The sequence below is a fragment of the Artemia franciscana genome, chromosome 8 (genome assembly GCF_032884065.1).
Source record: "Artemia franciscana chromosome 8, ASM3288406v1, whole genome shotgun sequence".
In the NCBI taxonomy this organism is placed as follows: domain Eukaryota; kingdom Metazoa; phylum Arthropoda; class Branchiopoda; order Anostraca; family Artemiidae; genus Artemia; species Artemia franciscana.
The window spans coordinates 30452297-30475950 of record NC_088870.1 but is presented as its reverse complement, the minus strand read 5'-3'; the positions used below and the strand labels follow the sequence as shown (position 1 = coordinate 30475950).

Here is a 23654-nt window from a genome sequence, read left to right as displayed (position 1 = left end):
CTATGGTTTAGGTCACCATGAGTTCTGAGTTCTGAGTTCTTTATTTAACATTAAAATCCATAAACAAAAAATTACTTCAAGACAATCTCCCCCATAAGGCTCCATGGCCGGGAAAGAACAGGGGAGAAAAAAATACCAACAACAAAAAATATAAACAAAAACCAAAAAACAAAATTGAGTCACCCACCTTAATAATCTCCAAAAAATGACAAGCTAGGCAGGGGGTAGCACATGATTTCACCAACTCAATTAAATATCCAACTCAATCCAGAGACATCAACTCCAAGGGAAACCGGAATAAAAAATAAAGAGACAAAAAAACAAAAAAAGAAAAACAAAAAACAACAAACAAAAAAAATTATTTACTAGCTAGAAAATCTCTAACATAATTTTTGAACATACCAAGCGAGTGGCAGTTTTGTACGAGCTCTGGGAGCATGTTCCAGATCCTGTTGCAAGCTGTCAGAGGGTTGAAGTCAGACCTCACTGATGGTGTGTGAAGAACCAGTAAATTGTTGGAAGTGCGGAGATGATAAGTCGATTGATCAGAAACAAAAGATGTATTATTACATAGGACAGCAGGAAGATGGCCGTGCAACTGTAAAAAAAATGAAAGAATAACAAGAAAGAAAATAGAGAGATTTCAAATCAAGTAAGGGTTTAAGTGAAAAACGGTTAGTTTCCTGAATAAGAGTCCTTGCTTTATCATAAAGTTTTGAAAGTGGCTTCAGAGATGAGGGAAAAGTTGACATCCAATTAATAGAACAATATGAAACATAAGACTGAACTAGGCTGCAGAACAAGATTCTAAGAATCGAGCCTGGAAATTTGTATTTAAGCTTTCTAAGGATTCCGAGACTCCTGGAGACTTCCATTTCAATCAGGTCAATATGATGCTTGAACGAAAGATTTTCTTTAAGCAAGATGCCTAGGAATCGAACGTAACGATCCTTAGGTCTACTTAGAGAACCTCTTGATACATTTATTTCATTTAAATCAGGGCAAGCCTTTGAGACTCTGGAGAAAATGAGAAAACAGGACTTTTCGACATTTAAGGCAAGATAATTTACATCAAACCACTCGATAACTCTTTCAAAAAGGGCTATCATCCTTGAACGAAGATCAGACTCAGTTCTACCAGTTGTGCAAAGAGTACTGTCATCAGCAAAAGCAAACTCTTGTCACAGCTAGTGACGGATACTAGTTGACAAAGACGACAGCAAATGGTAGGTTTTAAATTTTTAACCGCATTAATAAGGTCATTGACGTAGATTAAAAAGAGTATCGGCCCAATGACAGATCCTTGTGGAACACCAGACTCTATTCCAGAAGGATTAGAAAAGTCCGGATGAACCGAGATGACTCGACCAGATAAATATGATAGAAACCATGAATAAGCATTCCCTCTTATACCAATATGGGACATTTTCAGAAGAAGAATCTTGTGTGTTAATGAGTCAAACGCTTTTCGAACATCAAGAAAAAGAGCAGCAGGTATCAAACCAGAGTCAAGAGCTGAATTTAAATAATTCAAGAGAGTTGCACATGCATGCTCAGTTGAATGTTTCGCCCTAAAACCAAACTGAAAATCATGAAAAAAGTGTTTAGAATTAAGAAAATCAAGAAGTCGAAAAAGCAGAGCTTTTTCAAAAATTTTACTAAACACTGATAAAAGAGATATGGGACGATAATTTGCAGGATCATTCCTTGATCCACCTTTAAAAAGGATGATAACACGAGCACACTTTAGAGCACTTGGGAAGACACCATTTTCAAAAGAAAGATTGACAAGTCTCGTGAGGGCACACACAATGACAGGAAGAATGAACTTGACAACCTTAGTCGGAATACGGTCTGGGCCAGAGGATGAAGAACCCCTCAAACAATTGACAATTCTGGCTATTTCAGCTTCAGAGACAGGTTACAATGCCATTGATTTAGGACAAGGTGGTCCTATATAAGACCTAAAATCAGGTAGAGAAGAAGAAGGACTTACAGAAGAGGCTGTAGTTTTGCTGATATTAGCAAAATAGGAAGTAAACGCGTCTTGAACTTTTAGCTCACCCTCTACATTTTTCCCGTCAATCACAACACTTGAAGGGACAGAAGGAGGCAGAAAAGATGGCCTGATAACAGAATTGATTACTTGCCATGTCTTCCTAATGTCTTTACCGCACGCAGAGAATTTTCTATGATAAAATAACGATTTAGCCCTTCGGCAAAGCGAATTGTAAACTCTTCTATAAGCTTTGAAAAGTTGAAGCCGAGAATCACGCGAAAATAGCTTAGAGCATCTGTAAGCCTTCCAAAGATAATTTTTCTTCCTCCAACTTTTGAGGAGTCCAGGGGTCATCCAGGGATTCAAAGGGGTTGTTCTTTTCGATGCTAGATTCGACTGGGGTGCATTACATGTATCAAAGATAACTTCTTTCAGAGAATCATAAAACAAATTAAACAAAGAATCTATGTCAGATCCATTTTCAGAAATACTCCACGAACGACCTGCCAACCGTGACCTAAGAATATGCAAGCCCTGATCATTAAATTTTAAAGAGGAAAAACCAGCTTCTTGGCTCCTCCTTTGCAATGAATTGGAAAAATCATACATGGAAAAAACAGGAAAATGGTCTGAGATATCACTCATCAATATAGAATTTCGCACCAACGTCAAAGATGAAAAAATATTATCAAACAAAGAAGCGGTAGTGTTAGTTATGCGAGTTGGAATGCATGCAGAAGGCAGTTTTCCACAAGCGAGCATTGTCGAAAGAAAATCCAAGGACGAGGATGACCTCCGGTCAAACAAATTAAGGTTGAAGTCGCCCATAATTACAAGTTCACATGAATGAAGTTGGATTATTTCCAAGACCTCATCAAGAATCTGGAGAAAAGAGGGAACAGACCCACTAGGAGACCAGTATATTTTACCAACAATCAAAGCTTTAGCTTGGGTTTTAATCTCAATAAATATGGATTCAAAAATTCCTTCTTCATTTCTTGACAGGTCATGTCTAACAGAGTACGGAAGACATTCCGAAACATAAACAGCAAGGCCACCTTTAGTCATCCTACTTCGATTCAAATATTCCATGTACCCAGGGAGATGCAATAGAAATTCGTTTTTTGAATCAAGGAAAGTCCCACAAAGACCAATGAAGTCAGGGTGGCCACTACGCACTATTTTTTTCAACTCATCAAACGAAGAGCAAAGACCCTGAACATTAAGCTCAAGTATAGAGAATATACCATCTCGTTTGGATACTCGATCTAAATCAGATACGTATTTACTACTAACTGAAAAATGGGGATTTGATGGTGATTTGTTAGACTGACCTACTGAATTATTTATCAAACTAAGAACATCAATTGGGTTATTTTGAAGATGAAATAGTCGCTCACCCAAGGAGGAGATGTCACCCAAACTAGAGTCAGACAAATTAAAAAAAAACATACAAATTATGATCCATCATGAACTGCCATAATGGTTTTAATTGGCGTTATCAATATATTATTATTGTTGTCATAATCAGTATGGCCACTAACATCATTGTCGTTGTCTTTCACATCGTTGACACTGTCTTTGGAATCATTACAATCCTTTAAACAAGTAAACAATATCTTTATTAAGCCTCGTATACCAATATGTGCTACAATTTTCCATTACTACCTACATCAATTTGTCTTGAATGAATTTTCTGTAAAACCTATTTTACTTAGAATCTTGTGTAAATTTCGCGTAGGTCAAGTTTTATGCAGGCAAAGCTTTGAGGAGGGTTGTGTGTTCTGAGTTGAGTTTTCTAAGCAGTAAAGGTATAATTTAACGGCAACTCATTTAAAATGTCTCTTAAAACCGCTTAAGTGTACGAAGCTGTATTTAAGCTTTACATAAGATGTATCTTAGTGTTTTATTCGTATTAATTTATGGAAAAAATTATTTAAAAGAAGTTTTTGAAAGAGAAGTAAAGCACCGTGTTAAAAAAATTTACGACAAAAAAAAATTAAGCCTTATAATAAATACATTGAACTGATTAGTGCTATGTACGAGAATAACGCTGTTGCGGTTAAGGTAGGAAATGAAGTTAAAAGCTGGTTCCGTATTAAATCAGGAGTTAGACAGAATTGTGTTCTATTTCCCTTTATATGGATCATTTTTATGGAATTTGTCTTACGAAGCACAGGAAAGGCAATGGGAGACATGGAATCAAATGTGGAGGAAAAACTCTCTTGGACTTAAATTATGTTGATGATTTAACCATCCTAGATGAAAGTTCGAACAAAATGAATGAACTTTTAGAGGTTAGAGCTTAATAACGATATTAGAGCTAAATAACGATATTAATTCCAAGAAATCTTAGTGGTTCAAAACCAAAGATCTTATTTAATAGTTTTTTTTCAGCGTTATAATTATAAAAAATTAAAATATGTTCAGTTTTCAATAAGTTGTAAATGACGAAGTAGACTTTAAAAGGCTTAGGGTTAGTAATGAGTGTATAACAAGTGTTTATAGTGCTTTCCTTACAAGGGTATCCGGGGTTCCCAAGAGCTTGGGTCAAGAATCTTTCATGTGACAAGCAGAATATCAGAAAAAGTTTTCTGATCGAGTTTATTGCGGAGTAGGGTCTTTGTCACTTTTTACTCGGAAAACTGACACTCTGTTCCAGCACTGGAAAAGGGTAGACACGTAATTGTCAGCATAAAATTTTGCAAAAATTTAAAGGAACGATTTTCAGCTCCATCTTTTAAATTGGCAAAATAATTGAAAAAAATAATTACAGACTGATTAAAATATAAATATGACTCTATATATATATATATATATATATATATATATATATATATATATATATATATATATATATATATATATATATATATATATATATATATATATATATATATATATATATATATATATATTTATTTATAAAGGTAAACGCCTTCACTCTGTTTTTCAAACAGTTTGGGGTAACGAACTGTAGTAAGGAGCGACCCGGCTCAATAGCAACCGAAACTCTAAAAACTGGAATTTTGATACCAATAGTTACATCAAAAGAATTGCATTTTAATGCTGATTTTAAATATATAAGTTTCATCAAGTTTAGTCTTATCTATCAAAAGTTACTGAGAAAATTTCCCTTATTTTAGAAAATAGGAGGGAAATCCCCTAAAAGTCCTACAATCTTAACGAAAATGACACCATCAGATTCAGCCTATCAGAAAACCCTACTGTAGAAGTTTCAAGCTCCTATCTACAAAAATGTGGAATTTTGCATTTTTTGCCAGAAGACAGATCACGGATGCGTTCCCCAGGGATGATCATATCGACTCAGTGGCCCTAGAATGTCGCGAGAGGGCTCTTTTTAACGGAAATTAAAAGTTCTAGTGCCCTTTATAAGTGAGGAAAAAACTTGGAGGGCACCTAGGCTTCTGAGATAGCCATTTTTTTCACCACAGTCGAAAAACCTATTAACTATGTCTTTGGGGCCGATTTACTCACCCAGAGTCCCCTTGGGAGGGGCTGCAAGTTACAAACTTCGACCGTGTTTACATATAGTAATGGTTATTGGGAACTGTACATACGTTTTCACATATATTTTTGGTTTGGGGGGGAGAAGTTGAAGGGGGGTTACGTGGGAGGATCTTTCCATGGTGGAATTGTCGTGGGGGAAAAGAATTTCAATGAAAGGGACCTAGGATTTTCTAGTATTATTTAAAAGAATAATGAGAAATAAACATGAAAAGTTTTTTTTCAACTGAAAGTAAGGAGCAGCATTAAAACTTAAAACAAACAGAAATTATTACGCATATGATGGGTTCACCTCCTCGTAATACCTCGCTTTTTACGCTAAGTATTTTTAGTAATTTCAGCCATTTATTCTATGGTCTTTGTGAGTCAGGGGCCATTCTTAAGGAATCGGGACAAAATTTAAGCCTTAGAGTAAAGAGCGAGGTATTGACGAAGGGGTGAATCCCCTCATATAAGTATTAAAAACATACGAATATAGAAGTTCGCTACGTAAGTCAATTCGTAAGTTACATATATTCTTAAATATACATAAGTCAATTCGTAAGTTACGTAACTATGAGAAAGCCATTTAGCCAAAAAAAAAAAAATCAATATACAATTTTAGTTTTAATTATTTATGTTCGGAGAGTCAAAATCTAAACGTGCATTAATTCAAAAACGTTCAGAAATTAAACTAAAAAAACAATTTTTTTTTAACTGAAAGTAAGGAGCGACACTAAAACTTAAAACGAACAGAAATCATTCAAAATAGTAAAGGGGTTGTCCCCTCCTCAACACCTTGCTCTTTACGCAAAAAGTTTCTTTTATGGTTTTAAAAAGTAGAGTTGGGAAAAAGAGTCCAACATAACCTAACCAAATACCAACTAAATATTTATCAAAATATAGCTACAATGTAGTTTTGACTGAACCAAAGCCAATTGTCTCTGTATACAAACAGCAATAAACAGGTCATTGTCTGATTCCATAGAGCCAAAGTCTCGAGTGTGTGCTGGCTAACAGATAAGTACCAAAAATAAATCATAGAGGAAATGGCTTCTTTTAGTATCTACTTATATCTACTTTTTTTTATTAATTATTCTTTCTAGCTTCAGCTTTCTCCATATAATTTCAGTATGACTGTCGACTGAACAAGATTCAAATTCAACTGATGTATTTTGGTGACTATTAATAAGATAGTGCAAAGTCTATTTGCTTTGCTCTTTACGCTAAAGTTTTTTTTTATGGTTTTAAAAAGTAGAGTTTAGACAAAGAGTCAAACATAACCTAACCCAATACCAACTAAATATTTATCAAAATATAGCTACAATGTAGTTTTGACTGAATCAAAGCCAATTGTCTCTGTATACAAACAGCAATAAACAGGTCATTGTCTGATTTCATAGATCCAAAGTCTCGAGTGTGTGCTGGCTAACAGATAAGTACCAAAAATAAATCATAGAGGAAATGGCTTCTTTTAGTATCTACTTATATCTACTTTTTTTTTATTAATTATTCTTTCTAGCTTCAGCTTTCTCCATATAATTTCAGTATGACTGTCGACTGAACAAGATTCAAATTCAACTGATGCATTTTGGTGACTATTAATAAGATAGTGCAAAGTCTATTTGCTTTGCTCTTTACGCTAAAGTTTTTTTTATGGTTTTAAAAAGTAGAGTTTTGACAAAGAGTCAAACATAACCTAACCCAATACCAACTAAATATTTATCAAAATATAGCTACAATGTAGTTTTGACTGAATCGAAGCTAATTGTCTTTGTATACAAACAGCAATAAACAGGTCATTGTCTGATTTTATATATCCAGTCTCGAGTGTGTGCTGGCTAACAGATAAGTACCAAAAACAAATCATAGAGGAAATGGCTTCTTTTAGTATATAGTTATGTCTTTTTATTAATTATTCTTTTAGCTTCAGCTTTCTCCATATCCATAAAATTTCAGTATGACTGTCGACTGAACAAGATTCAGATTCAACTGATGCATTTTGGTGACTATTAATAAGATAGTGCAAAGTCTATTTGCTTTCTCAGTATTCTCATATCATTGCAAATGATAATCTCACGAAAGGAAATGTTATTCTAATCTACTATGCGAGTAAGCGAAGTGGGTATTTTCTCATACTAATAAGTGAGTGCTAAAACTAAGTGACCACAATGTGAAAGAATGTCGATACTCATGTCAGTGTAATTAAACTGGGAACAGCGGAATTTTTCCACGATAAAAAAAAAATAGATTACTCAGAAAATGTACAACTTGTTCATTCTTCAAAAGTAAAATACAAATTTAAAAACGAAACAAAATGTACCGTTTTTAGGATCGTAACGTAAAATGTAGCGCTTTACTTAAAACGTACCAAAAATGGTACAAATGTAACCTTGGTGGCAATTCTGTTTGTGACTCTGACGTCAGCGTTTATTGAGGGGATATGGAAAAGACATCATTCTGACAACCTAAATGCATATAATGTTTTTGGATGGAGTTCGAAATTCCACAAATGTTCAGACTTAATACACTACCCGTTCTTTAAATATTTTCCATACACCCTTTGACAACCTGCATGCATATAGTGTCTTTTGGTTTATTCGATATTCCCCTCAGAACTTTTGCAGACTGTTTCGATAGGAAGAATGCACATAGTATCTTTTGCTTTAATTCAACACACACACACACCCTTCGAAATTTGCTGAATGTTGCTGCTTAATACCATTAGCCTTTCTTTAGATATTGCAAATACGGCCTTTTGACAGCCAGGCTGAACATACTATCTTTTGATTAAGCTTAGCATCTCCCTCAACATTCTCTGAAACCTTTCGACTTAATACCCTTCACTGTTCATGAGATATTGTGGATATGTCGTTTTCACAGCCTGACTGCAATTAGTGTCTTAGATGCGATACACCTTTTACGCCCTGATATACACTTTTAAAACCTGGATGCACATAGTGTTTTTTAATTTGCTACAGTGTTCCCCTCAATGTTCTCCGAAAGTTACAACTTAACACCCCTTACAGTTTCTGAGACATTGCAGATATGCCCTCTTGACACTCATGGATCGCCTAGTGTCTTTTGATTTAGTTCAACATCCCAATCAACACTCCCTGAAACTTTCAACTTAATAATCCTAGCTATTGAAACGATTCCTGTATCTCTTTTGATTTAGTTCAATAGGAGTGGTAATAGTAGTAATAGTTGTTGTTTCTCTTATTGCAGTAGTAACAGCAGTAGAAGTAACCACCCTCACGCACGGAGTAATTTTTGTTTGTTGTAAGTTTCAATACTGCTCCTTAATTTCAGTTGAAAAAAAAAATTATTGTTATTTCATTATAAAGAAGATCACGATTGTCCTTTTAAACAGCCAGTTTGAGAAGTTTCCAATAGTTGAACTGTTCACAGTTTGATACTACTGAATTTAGTTTTCTTAGATAAATGAGGAAACCGGATGTATTAGCTAAGAAGCTCTTGTTGTAATGCTAGCCTCAAAATACTTCACAGTTTTGTGACGTATTTTTTGTGACATTGTGGCTTATGTTAAATTACATGTCACAATCAGGACTTGACAAAAGCTATCCTAAAAGTGATTTATAATTTCTTGACAAGTTGACCATGACAGAATATCTCAGCCAGTGGCAACGGCAGAAAATTTTCCAGGGCGGGGGACCGGACGCCAAAATATCAACGGTGGTTGGGTGACACCACCAGTCAGAATAGCGAAAAAAACAACAAAATTTAAAATAACTAACCAGCTGCCGAATTGAACCTCTTTCTTTTAACTGAATAAAATGAATAAAATGACTGAATAAGAATAGCGAAAAAAACAACAAAATTTAAACTTACTAACCAGCTGCCGAATTGAACCTCTTTCTTTAACTGAATAAAATGAACAGGTTAAAAAAAATCATCACAAGAGAATCTTATCAAATAGTTTGGGGTAAGAAACTGGAAGTAAAAATTGAGTTAGACAAATATTAACCAAAACTAAAAATGAAATTCTCATGATAATTGCTACACCGGTGGTTTTGGCTCTTTATGCTGATTCTAAATATAAGAAATTCTTTCAGTTTGTTGTTACCCACCCAATACTGAAAATCCGAGAAAATTTGCCTGATTTTTGAAAAAAGGAGAAACACCCCCAAAAAAGTGAGCGTTCTTATTAAAATCCCTTTATCAGAGAAATTTGCCGTAGAGGTTTCATGCTCCAATCTCCAAAATGTGGAATTTCGCATTTTTTTTTCAGAAAAAACAACGTCGATGCATGTTTATTGTTTTGTTTTTTCCCAGGAGGGATTGTATCAAACCGAAGATCCAAGATAATTGAGAAGGGCCTCATTCGAACGTAAATTCAAAGCTCTTTTTTAAGTGACCATACAGATTGGGCCAGGGGTAAATTTTGTTTTTTTGTGATTTTATTGACCCAAACTACGATTTTACCCTGAAGAGGAGGAATTTACAATCAACTTAAAATTCTGAGAGGTTAATTGATTTTAAAGCATCAACAACTGTATTTTAGGCTTCCCAATTGCAAAAGAAGTAAGGTCACACGGTGGAAGTACTGGATTCAACCAAGTTGATTCGCTTTATTTGTAATGAAATTAGGCTACGTCTGGTGATCTGTAATTGTGCATCAGCTATAATGAGGGGGCAAGGGGGGTGAGTCATTGTTTAGGGGGGGGGGGGTAGGGTAGATTCCTAAAAAAGTACATTGTAATGGACAAATTGTTTGCTCTTCATGAGGCTTCAGATGAATGTTGAAAGAGGTAGGGGGGGGGGAGTAGGAATTAGTCAAAATGTTTCTCTATATAGTTAAAATTCTAAATTCCGATATCTACCAGCACAGAAGTGGAAAAGGCAAGGCAGGTCATCATCAGCTTCGCCGGGAAATTTCTTTGGGGTGGCAAATACTGCTAGGAACATAGTTTTCAGCAATTTTAAATAGTTATATTTTTCTTTTCAAGTTATACGAATTTCTTCTATGTATTTAAACAAATGTATGTAATGTATTTATCGATAAGAAAATTCTATTGTAGAGGATGTGATGGCTTCAGTTATGTAGAAGATTGAGAGTCTCACTGAACTTCCATCCATACAAACAATAACACTCATTTTGATCCAACAGTAATTCTTTAGTAGTAATCTTAAAAGGGGCCTTTTTACCAAAATACTATTAATTACCATTTTTTTAGGCATATTCAAATTTTATCCAAAACTTAAATGGCTAATTTAAATGTAGCAGGGTACTAATCAACGTAGGCTTATTGATTTACACATTTTTAAGGCAATTAACCAGGCATTTAATTATTCTATTAGTCATAATCTATTACTGGCCACCAGATGGGTAACGTCACCCATCTATTACTGATGGCCACCTCTAATAGTCATAAATAATATACTTAAGTTCACCCATCTATTACTGGTGGCCACCTCTGACAGGTACAAATAATATACTTAAGTTCACCCATCTATTACTAGTGACCACCTCTATTAGTCATAAATAGTATACTTTAAGTTCACCCATCTATTACTGATGGCCACCTCTAATAGTCATAAATAATATACTTAAGTTCACCCATCTATTACTGGTGGCCACCTCTAACAGGTATAAATTATATACTTAAGTTCACCCATCTATTACTAGTGACCACCTATATTAGTCATAAATAATATACTTAAGTTCACCCATTACTGATGGCCACCTCTAATAGTCATAAATAATATACTTAAGTTCACCCATTACTGATGGCCACCTCTAATAGTCATAAATAATATACTTAAGTTCACCCATCTATTACTGGTGGCCAACTCTAACAGGTAGAAATTATATACTTAAGTTCACCAATCTATTACTAGTGACCACCTCTATTAGTCATAAATAATATACTTAAGTTCACCCATCTATTACGGATGGCCACCTCTAATAGTCATAAATAATATACTTAAGTTCACCCATCTATTACTGGTGGCCACCTCTATTAATCATAAATAATATACTTAAGTTCAACCATCTATTACTGATGGCCACCTCTAATAGTCATAAATAATATACTTAAGTTCACCCATCTATTACTAATGGGTGAACTTAGTCTCTCTTAGTCTCATAGTCTCTCTTCAGTCTCTGACCTGTTAAGACATACTAAGACCTTTCAATTAAGTAAGGCTTAAACCTGTGTTGCAAGACTAAATCACGAAATCAAAACAGTTTTGTCCTGAATGCAGATTACGGGTTACTTCAAACGCAGTCAAATGTGTTAATTGCAGTTCTTGGCTCCATGCAGGGACTGAAAAGTGTGCTAGGATAGAAATCACTAGTTGGAATAACTCCTGGATGTGCCTAGATTGCTCTACTAAGTCTAAGGTAAATTGTACTTCTTCTCCAGTGCTTTCTGTCCCCCATCCGGAACTTCTCGGACACCCCGTACCCCTGTTGAAAGAAGAAGGATTCTTAGCATTCTAAGTGATCTCAGCAGCCCTAAACATTTTCCAGACACTCCGCTCAGCCAATTTCCTCTATTGACTGAAGAACCAACCGTTTCTAACAAGGCTGGCACTAGTTTGTGTGATCCTACAATTTCCCTTGTCCCTCCCCAGCGCCGAGGCTGTTCTGAAGGGAAAACAAATGCATCTTGTCAAACAATTGACTGAAGCATCAAACGGAAACTGTCCCTACATCCCCCATCTTACAACCAGATATTACCAAAATCTTGGTTTTACAAGAAAAGTTAACGGATGCATTAACTTTCATCTCCAATTTTTTTACAATTCACCAAAGCGATCTAGCAAATCAACCTGCATATAATTCCATTTTGAATGAGGTTAATAACACTTTCATTTCTGACCATAAAAAAGTGCAATATCCATAAGCCAAATGAATATTGATGAAGGACTTAGAGGATTAAATCCAGTGATACCAGTCACAACAAGTGACACAAATCCGGAAATTTTCAATGACCTCAATCCACCCTTGATACAGACTAATTATAATGGTAACCTTGATTACCACATTACAGATGCTCAAAAACGTGTGGACATTAACAAGGTGAATAGCCTGCATAACAAGACTGTCTCTTCTGATAATAAACTAAAATGTGCTAATATAATCTTGGCAGGTTCTTGCCAATTAGGAGACAATTGTGTATTTAAACTCGTTTTTTCTTCAACCAAGCTCCAGCCAAAAAGTATTTTCGAAAATAGAGCTAAGGCAAATTACACTAAAAAAATGAGCTCAATGATTTTCAGCCAAGTGCATCAACAAAGTTCCAGCAAAAAAGTACCAACAAAAAAAAAATGTGATATGCAAACATTTTAATCATAATCGTTGTAAATTTAGTAAGCAGTGCAAATTTTTACATATATGTCGTAATTTTATTTCAGGTAGTTGTGGTTCCGTTAAGTGCAGTTTTGACCATGTGAAGCTTTGTCCAGTTTTAGCTTGTAATAACAAATATTGTAGTTTTGCCCATGCACCAAAAGTAGATGATGTTAATTCTCCTCCCTGGGGCCCTGTTCCAGTGTCCCTGTCCAAAGATAAAAATTGTAAGAGCCACTCATCTCCCTTCCGCTGTCCTTTTTTAGTGCACCGCACTCAAGCAAAAATTTCTCATCAAAGTTCATCAGGCACAGCTCAAAAATTGACAAACCCTTCCCGATCCCGAACTTTCCTCCCTTATCCTTTGCTACCTCTTCCCCCTCCCCGCAAACAGAAGTCCTATTTCCTCCCCCCTCACAGTATGCTGCCCTATACCCTCCCTACTCTGCCACAAACCAGCAATTTCTTGACGGACATGAATCACTATTCCCAACCAGCCCCCTTTCCCAGCACCTTACGAAACCCCACCCCCAGCCCATTCGTTTTATCCCTCGTGCCTACCCTGTCAACGTGACTCAGGTCTGAGACTTTTTGCATTCAATAATTGTCTTGTAATGAATCCTAATTGTTCTCCTCGTGCTTCATCCATGTCATTGCCCGTCCCCCCACCCCCAAATCCCCAAGACAAATCCTTCTCTTACTCTAATAATTCATCTATCGATGTTGACTTTAATAGTCATCCCATAAAAGTCAAATGTGCTCCCTCGGTCCCTTGTTCTGACTACGTTAATCTGGCCCCGCTAAGAATCCCACCACACCCCCTGTACCCATTTGTAATTTAAATAAAGTTAAGTGTAAAAATGGTACCTTTGCAGGTCGTTTTAAATTTCCCACACTTTTGTTAAGCAATGCTGAAAGTCTTAATTTTGAAAAACTTAATGAATTAGACTCCTTTTCTAAAATATATAGATCAGACATAATCGCTATTACTGAAGTACACGCTCAAAATACACACATGTTAAAAATGAATAATTTCACCCAGTTTATTAAACTCGGACCCGAAACCCATCCTCTGGGTAAGAAAGGGGGTGGAATTCTTTTCTTTGTCCGTAATGATTTTTATCCTTCAGAAATATTAGTTTCTTGTATTACTCCCTTTGATGAAATTTTGTGGGTTTGTGTTCGACCTAAGGTCTTACCACGTCCTTTCAATTTGATTGTCCTGTGTTGTTTTTACTACTCTTCTGGGCACAGAGCGGCTGAAAAAATTAATTTTATTGAAAAATTGCATGGCAGTGCTGACTATTTACTATCTAAATACCCAAATGCTGGAATATTCCTCTTAGGTGATGCAAATGAATTAAAACTTGAGTCTACGTGTAATACTTTTAGTCTAAAACAAATTGTAAGAGTCCCTACTACCAAAGGCAATTCTACTCTTGATTTAATATGCACCAATATGTCAAATTTCTACAGACCCGTCACCATTCTTCCCCCTCTCGGAGGTAGTTACCACTTTAGCCTACTCCTATCTCCACTAGCTACAGTTAAACATTCCTTTACTATTACTGAAACCGTCTTTAGACCTCTAATTGACTCAGGACTCTACAATTTTGGCTCTTGGATCACTAGTGAAAATTGGTCCTCTGTGTACCAAACAAATGATGTCGACTTCAAGGCTTTGTCCCTCCAAAATTTATTGAGGAGTAATTATGAAGCCCATTTTCCGGTGAAAAAAATTAAAATATGCTCTACCGATAAACCTTACATTACTGCGACTTTTAAAAAACTAATAAGGAAAAATATCAATTTGTTCAAGCAAGGACATATCACACAGGCTAATGATCTAAGAAAGTTCCTGAAGAGAAAATTGAGAAAGGCAGCTTCTGAGTATTACAATAGTAAGGTTAAGGATTTGTATTCGAACAAACCCAAACAATGGTACAGGAAAATTAAAGAGATTTGTGGAAGAAACCCTGTTGAAGTTAATTTTCATCTCCCAGAGCCCACTTACAAGATAGCCAACGATTTGAACCTGGATCTTGCGTCCATAGTACAAAGTCTCCCCCCTTTCACTGGCTCAGGTTAAACTATTCCTCCCTCCATCTCCTTCCCCCAAAATTTTCTCCCTCTGATGTTATAAATAAAATCCGAAAGCTCAAAAATCAAGTACTTGCCCATTAGACATCCCAATTGACTTGATTAAAGCCTTTTCAGACACAATTGCCGGACCTTTATCTTATATTTTTAACCAAATTACAAAATCTGGTAAATTTCCAAGTTGTTGGAAACTAGGTTTTATAACACCCATCCCAAAGAAATCTTCCAGTCTGACTATAACCAACATGCGTCCTATTACACTCACTCCAGTTTTTTCTAAGCTTTACGAAGGGTTCCTTTGTGACTGGCTTAAAATTAAAATTATACCACGCAAAGACATCCGACAGTTTGGTAATTTAAGAAAAACCTCCACCACCCATTACCTTGTACACTTGATTCACACGATCTTAAGTGAACTAGAGAAACCAAATGTTTGGCTAAACCTGGTTTTAGTCGATTTCCAAAAAGCGTTAGACTTAGTTGACCACACTATCCTAATTCGTTTACTACATGATAACTTTGAAATTGACCCACTTTTAGTAAATATTGTTATATCGTTCCTTTCAGACAGATCACAAGTTGTAAAATACAAAAATACCTTCTCTAACTCCCTCCCTAGGTACTGTGGAATACCTCAAGGAACCTTATTGGGACCACTATTATTTCTTGTCATGATTAACGAAATTGGCAAGGAATTCCCCCAAAGATGGAAATATGTGGATGACTTGTCGATCCTTGAAGTATGTCATAGGAATATTAAAAGTGACCCCGTTGAAATCCTAACCCAATGTTCGGATGAATCTAAGAATCTAAATATGACAGTAAATCCCACTAAATCACAGATACTGACGATCAACTTCTAGAAATCTACTCCTGCTTTTTGCGACCCGATCCCAAGCGAAATGCTAGTGAAACATGTTAAGCTTCTTGGTGTCACAATTTCTAATGATCTTAAGTGGGACACACATGTTTCCAACATTGTTAAACAAGCAAATGTTTACTATCCATTTTTAAGCTGCTAAACAAATTTAATTGTCCTAAGATACATTCCCTCCGTGTTTACTTATCCTTTATCAGGCCGTTATTGGAATATGGATATCCGGTCTGGCATTCGCAACTTTCAAATGAACTTAGTGACAAAATCGAGTCGGTCCAAAAGCGTTCGCTCAGGATCATTTACAAAGAAGGCAAAATTCCATACTCCTTCCTCCTTAAAGCTGCACGTATTACCACTTTAAAAGAAAGGAAGGAAAAAATTTGCCTGCTTTTCGCTAAATCAGTCATTTCCAATCCCCGTACTGAGGACTTACTCCCTGATTTTCACAATCCCATTAGACTCCGAATCCCCCGGTCAGCCTCCTTAGCAATCCCAACTTACTTTCCGATCCATACTGTTACAGAAAGGTTTCGTAAAAGTTTTATACCCTTTATTCTGGAACACCTTAATAACAATTCGTGATTATGTACTTGCCAAATTCCCCTTTTCCTCTATGGCCGTTTTTATTCTTTGTTGATTTACTGCAATGTTTTTGTAATTTAAGTGTTAAGTTTACTGATTTGCCCTTTATCTTTGATGATTTTGCTTTTTTAATTCCTTTTAATTTTAAGTGTTTGACTTAATTTACTGTTTTGAATTTTTTTTCTTAGTTTTTACTGACATATAAAGCGAATTCGGCTCTATAGAGCTTGTGATAGTCTTTTGAAAATAAATATTATCTTATTTTATCTTATCTTACCACCCCTAATAGTCATAAATAATATACTTAAGTTCACCCATCTATTACTGGTGGCCACCTCTAACAGGCATAAATTATATACTAGAGTTCACCCATCTATTACTAGTGACCACCTCTATTAGTCATAAATAATATACTTAAGTTCACCCATCTACTACTGATGGCCACCTCTAATAGTCATAAATAATATACTTAAGTTCACCCATCTATTACTGGTGGCCACCTCTAACAGGAATAAATTATATACTTAAGTTCACCCATCTACTACTAGTAACCACCTCTATTAGTCATAAATAATATACTTAAGTTCACCCATCTATTACTGATGGCCACCTCTAATAGTCATAAATAATATACTTAAGTTCACCCATCTATTACTGGTGGCCACCTCTAACAGGTATAAATTATATACTTAAGTTCACCCATCAAACAGTTCGTGGTAACGAACTGTAGTAAGGAGCGACCCGGCTCAATAGTAAACGAAACTCTAAAAAACGGAATTTTGATGCTAAAATACACATCAAAAGAATCAGATTTCCATGCTGATTTGAAATATATATGTTTCATCAAATTTAGTCTTTGTCATCAAAAGTTAATCACACCATCGCATACGGCGTATCAGAGAGCCCTATATCAAAATTTTCAAGCTCCTATCTAAAAAAATGTGGAATTTCGTATTTTTTGCCAGAAGACAAATCACGGGTGCGTGTTTATTTGTTTTTTTTTTTTTTTCTTTTCCCCAGGGGTCATCTTATCGACCAAGTGGTCCCAGAATGTCGCAAGAGGGCTCATTCTAACGGAAATGAAAAGTTCTAGAGCCCTTTTTAAGTGACAAAAAAATTGGAGGGCACCTAGGCCCCCTCCCACGCTCATTGTTTCTCCAAAGTCAACAGATCAAAATTTTGAGATAGCCATTTTGTTCCGCATAGTCAAAAACCATAATAACTATGTCTTTCGGAATGACTTACTCCCCCACAGTCCCTGGGGGAGGGGCTGCAAGTTACAAATTTCGACCAGTGTTTACATATAATAATGGTTATTGGGAAGTGTACAGTCGTTTTCAGGGGATTTTTTTGGGGTTTTGGGGGTGGGGTTAAGGGGAGGGGGCTATGTGGGAGGATCTTTCCTTGGAGAAATATGTCATGGGAAACAGAAATTCAATGATAAGAGCGCAGGATTTTCTAAAATTACTGTAAAAAAACAATGAAAAAATAAACATGGAAAAGTTTTTTTCAATTGAAAGAAAAGATTAGCATTGAAACTTAAAACGAACAGAGATTATTACGCATATGAGGGGTTCTAAAAATACTTTAGCATAACGAGCGAGGTATTTAGGAGGAGATAAATACCTCGCTCTTTATGCTATAGTATTTTTAGTAATTTCAACTATTTATTCTACGGCCTTTCTGATTCAGGGGTCATTCTCAAAGAATTGAGACAAAACTTACGATTTAGTGTAAAGAACGAGGTATTAACGAGGGTACAAACCCCCTCATATACATAATAAAAATAAAAGAATATAAAAGTTTGTTACGTAAGTTAATTCTTAAGTTACGTATATTTTTTACTAATAAAAACGTTCGTTAAAAATTAAAATTTATAGTTGCCTTTTTATGTAATAGAAAAATTGCATGGCAACTAGGCCTCCTTCCCCATCCCTTATTTCTCAAAATCGTCTGATCACAACTAAGAGAAAGCCATTTAGCCAAAAAAGGAATTAATATGCAAATTTCATTTTAATAATTTATGTGTGGAGAGCCAAAATCCAACATGCATTAATTCAAAAACGTTCAGAAATTACATAAAAACAACTAGTTTTTTAACTGAAAGTAAGGAGCGACATTAAAACTTAAAACGAACAGAAATTACTCCGTATATGAAATGGGTTGTCCCCTCTGCAATCCCTCGCTCTTTACGATAAAGTTTGACTCTTTGCCACAATTCTGCTTTTTAAAACAATTAAAATCTTTAGCGTAAAGAGCGAGGGATTGCGGGAGGACAACCCATTTCATATACGGAGTAATTTCTGTTCGTTTTAAGTTTTAATGTCGCTCCTTACTTTCAGTTAAAAAACTAGTTTTTTTATGTAATCAATTACTAGTGACCACCTCTATTAGTCATAAATAATATACTTAAGTTCACCCATCTATTACTGGTGGCCACCTCTAACAGGTATAAATTATATACTTAAGTTCACCCATCAAACAGTTCGTGGTAACGAACTGTAGTAAGGAGCGACCCGGCTCAATAGTAAACGAAACTCTAAAAAACGGAATTTTGATGCTAAAATACACATCAAAAGAATCAGATTTCCATGCTGATTTGAAATATATATGTTTCATCAAATTTAGTCTTTGTCATCAAAAGTTAATCACACCATCGCATACGGCGTATCAGAGAGCCCTATATCAAAATTTTCAAGCTCCTATCTAAAAAAATGTGGAATTTCGTATTTTTTGCCAGAAGACAAATCACGGGTGCGTGTTTATTTGTTTTTTGTTTTTTTTTCTTTTCCCCAGGGGTCATCTTATCGACCAAGTGGTCCCAGAATGTCGCAAGAGGGCTCATTCTAACGGAAATGAAAAGTTCTAGAGCCCTTTTTAAGTGACAAAAAAATTGGAGGGCACCTAGGCCCCCTCCTACGCTCATTGTTTCTCCAAAGTCAACAGATCAAAATTTTGAGATAGCCATTTTGTTCCGCATAGTCAAAAACCATAATAACTATGTCTTTCGGAATGACTTACTCCCCCACAGTCCCTGGGGGAGGGGCTGCAAGTTACAAATTTCGACCAGTGTTTACATATAATAATGGTTATTGGGAAGTGTACAGTCGTTTTCAGGGGATTTTTTGGGGTTTTGGGGGTGGGTTTAAGGGGAGGGGGCTATGTGGGAGGATCTTTCCTTGGAGAAATATGTCATGGGAAACAGAAATTCAATGATAAGAGCGCAGGATTTTCTAAAATTACTGTAAAAAAAACAATGAAAAAATAAACATAGAAAAGTTTTTTTCAATTGAAAGAAAAGATTAGCATTGAAACTTAAAACGAACAGAGATTATTACGCATATGAGGGGTTCTAAAAATACTTTAGCATAACGAGCGAGGTATTTAGGAGGAGATAAATACCTCGCTCTTTATTCTATAGTATTTTTAGTAATTTCAACTATTTATTTTACGGCCTTTCTGATTCAGGGGTCATTCTCAAAGAATTGAGACAAAACTTACGATTTAGTGTAAAGAACGAGGTATTAACGAGGGTACAAACCCCCTCATATACATAATAAAAATAAAAGAATATAAAAGTTTGTTACGTAAGTTAATTCTTAAGTTACGTATATTTTTTACTAATAAAAACGTTCGTTAAAAATTAAAATTTATAGTTGCCTTTTTATGTAATAGAAAAATTGCATGGCAACTAGGCCTCCTTCCCCATCCCTTATTTCTCAAAATCGTCTGATCACAACTAAGAGAAAGCCATTTAGCCAAAAAAGGAATTAATATGCAAATTTCATTTTAATAATTTATGTGTGGAGAGCCAAAATCCAACATGCATTAATTCAAAAACGTTCAGAAATTACATAAAAACAACTAGTTTTTTAACTGAAAGTAAGGAGCGACATTAAAACTTAAAACGAACAGAAATTACTCCGTATATGAAATGGGTTGTCCCCTCCGCAATGCCTCGCTCTTTACGCTAAAGTTTGACTCTTTGCCACAATTCTGCTTTTTAAAACAATTAAAATCTTTAGCGTAAAGAGCGAGGGATTGCGGGAGGACAACCCATTTCATATACGGAGTAATTTCTGTTCGTTTTAAGTTTTAATGTCGCTCCTTACTTTCAGTTAAAAAACTAGTTTTTTTATGTAATCAATTACTAGTGACCACCTCTATTAGTCATAAATAATATACTTAAGTTCACCTATCTATTACTGATGGCCAACTCTAATAGTCATAAATAATATACTTAAGTTCACCCATCTATTACTGGTGGCCACCTCTAACAGGTATAAATTATATACTTAAGTTCACCCATTTATTACTGGTGGCCACCTCTAATAGGTATAAATAATATACTTAAGTTCACCCATCTATTACTAGTGACCACCTCTGTTAGTCACAAATAATATACTTAAGTTCACCCATCTATTACTGATGGCCACCTCTAACAGGTATAAATTATATACTTATGTTCACTCATCTATTACTGGTGGCCACCTCTAACAGGTATAAATTATATACTTAAGTTCACCCATCTATTACTGATGGCCACCTCTAATAGTCATAAATAATATACTTAAGTTTACCCATCTATTACTGGTGGCCACCTCTAACAGGTATATATTATATACTTAAGTTCACCCATCTATTACTAGTGACCACCTCTATTAGTCATAAATAATATACCTTAGTTCACCCATCTATTACTGATGGCCACCTCTAATAGTCTTAAATAATATACTTAATTTCACCCATCTATTACTGTTGGCCACCTCTAACAGGTATAAATTATATACTTAAGTTCACCCATCTATTACTGGTGGCCACCTCTAACAGGTATAAATTATATACTTAAGTTCACCCATCTATTACTAGTGACCACCTCTATAAGTCAAAAAACTTTTCAATAAATCAAATTCAATAAATTCAATATTTAGTTGCCCTGATAAGTTTTATTATCTTGGAGGAGGAGAAGCTGCCGTTTCTAAGGAATGATAATATACCTAAGTTCACCCATCTATTACTGGTGGCAACCTCTAACAGGTATATATTATGTACTTAAGTTCACCCATCTATTACCAGTGACCACCTCTATTAGTCATAAATAATATACCTTAGTTCACACATCTATTACTGATGGCCACCTCTAATAGTCTTAAATAATATACTTAAGTTCACTTATCTATTACTGGTGGCCACCTCTAACATGTATAAATTATATACTTAAGTTCACCCATCTATTACTAGTGACCACCTCTATAAGTCAAAAAGCTTTTCAATAAATAAAATTCAATAAATTCAATATTTAGTTGCCCTGATAAGTTTTATTATCTTGGAGGAGGAGAAGCTGCCGTTTCTAAGGAATGATAATATACCTAAGTTCACCCATCTATTACTGGTGGCCACCTCTAACAGGTATATATTATATACTTAAGTTCACCCATCTATTACTAGTGACCACCTCTATTAGTCACAAATAATATACTTAAGTTCACCCATCTATTACTGGTGGCCACCTCTAACAGGTATAAATTATGTACTTAAGTTCACCCATCTATTACTGGTGGCCACCTCTAATAGGTATAAATTACATACTTAAGTTCACCCATCTACTACTGGTGGCTACCTCTAATAGGTATAAATTATATACTTAAGTTCACCCATCTATTACTGGTGGCCACCTCTAATAGGTATAAACAATATACTTAAGTTCACCCATCTATTACTGGTGGCCACCTCTAATAGCCATGAATAATATACTTACGTTGGCCATATTAACTTTTCAATAAATAAAATTCAATAAATTCAATATTTAGATACCCTGATAAGTTTTATTATCTTGGAGGAGGAGAAGCTACCGTTTCTAAGGAATGAGGATAAAAATTTAAAGAGCACTTTGAGTGCATTGCCACAAAAAAACATTTTTGGATTTCATATAAAGCTTGCTAGTTGGCTTCTGAATGACATCTATGTGTCTTCATTAGTATCGACAGAAAAAAAATCACCAGAACAATCAAGCGTTTCACTTTTCTTGGCATTCTTTCAATGTACTTATAGGGCAAAATTAGTGTGATTGAAAAAATTAGGGAAGAAGTAAGTGTTTGATATATTATGTCGCATCATATGAAAGATAGTAAGTAAAAAAAGGATAAAAATTGACAAAAAAGGACTGTAATGGGCAGAAATACTGTCTCGTGGCAAAGAAGTTTTCTTAATGGGGAGAATAAGGCGTAAAATCCGAAAAACCTATAGCAGATAAATTAGCTATGAAGAGGTTTCTCAGCCCGAAAACGCCTGCAAAACAGACACAGCCCAAAAGAATTATCCATTAATCGGAATTCCGTGCAAATGCTGTGTCATTTGCTAGACTATAATTTTCTCGAGGGGCGCTATTCCTCAAGTGGGAATAGAGTTGACCGCAAGGTCCTCAGTTTTGCCGGTACCCCTAAAGGGCCTAAACAGCTGTTTACAGAGGCTGTTGTCCATAGATCTGGATCTTAAGTCCTGCTCCAGTTATCCTCCCATAGAAGATTCTCCCACGATGGTTTTCTGCGTCACCATACAATTTAACTCATTACTGGAAAAAGATGTGTAACTCACGGGACGTGTGCACATACCAGTGGACCCTGCTGAGATGAGCCTTCTTCCTCATCCATCTATTTATGACCGGCAGAAGGTACCCCTATTCTGGACCCCATGGATAAGATCCCCCTTTTTCTATGCCTCCTATGGAGGCACCTTACCTATCTATAGAGTATTCCCCTATGGGGAACCTATTCCCCTGGGAACATGCTGAGTGGCCTGAGGGTGGCCCCTACTGAGCATTAATCTCATAAATCTACTATGATAAGCCTAAATCTTAATAATGGTTTTAAAATGTTATATTGTGACCACGAAAATAATGTAAACAAGAATCCTTTGACAGAGAAAAATAAACCATTTACTTATTTATTTTTATTTTTATAATTATTTTCAATAATAATGCTAAAAAGGATGCTCCTCAACGAAAATACTTCCAAAAAAGGGCATTTTCAAAACTAGTGGGGAGGGAAGAGGTCAAAACTCTGAGAGGACACATGATTTCAAACATTTTATCAAACATGGTTTCAAAGATTTCACCAAATACGATTTTAAACCAACAAAAAAGAAAGAAACTGTAGTGAATGATATTTTTTAGGATAAGATACCTAATCACTGTATGATGAGAAATGCTTGCTTTATAGAATTGTCTCCGGTGCCTGTTGTATGATCATTTTATGGCTAAATTCTAGAATAGT

At 35.4% G+C, this 23654-nt stretch overlaps 1 pseudogene; it reads right to left on the bottom strand.

Moving 5' to 3' along the window:
- Positions 1–23654, bottom strand: part of LOC136030653 (cationic trypsin-3-like) — a 65213-nt pseudogene that overhangs the window by 16906 nt on the left and 24653 nt on the right.